This window comes from Halyomorpha halys, unplaced genomic scaffold (genome assembly GCF_000696795.3).
Source record: "Halyomorpha halys isolate HHAL.00 unplaced genomic scaffold, Hhal_1.1 Scaffold73.1, whole genome shotgun sequence".
Taxonomy (NCBI): domain Eukaryota; kingdom Metazoa; phylum Arthropoda; class Insecta; order Hemiptera; family Pentatomidae; genus Halyomorpha; species Halyomorpha halys.
Genome location: NW_027104949.1, coordinates 428,257 through 428,749, shown reverse-complemented (window position 1 = coordinate 428,749; position 493 = coordinate 428,257).

The following is a 493-nucleotide window of genomic DNA, read 5'->3' as shown; positions in this document are numbered from 1 at the left end:
GCATTCCACGATCGGCGAGGCCTTGGGCACTTCGTCTGTGACACAGTAAGGAGCATTAAGGATTTTACGAAGGATTCATATAAAATTTAAAATCCTCTCATCACATTAAGACTATTCTAGGGAACAGAATCTTATGAGAATAGTTTTACTCTGATCAACTAAGGCAGTGAACTCAGTTAATGGGATAGGTTTATCTAAACCAGAAACGATTTATGATATGAGGGCATTGTACTATTTCATTTCTAGACAGATCGACGATTATTGAAACTTGGTGGGCTGAATTCATTAATAAATACTACTACTATAATGTATCATAATAGGTTTTTTTATGAAATTTTATATTTAGATGACTTTATAAAGTTTTTAATTAATTGAATATTGATAATACTACTTTTATTATTCTCATTATTATATTAATTCACTAATTGTAAATTTTCAGCTTTATTATTCACTTCAAAATACTTTCAGGTTCTTTATTATTACTATACTACTA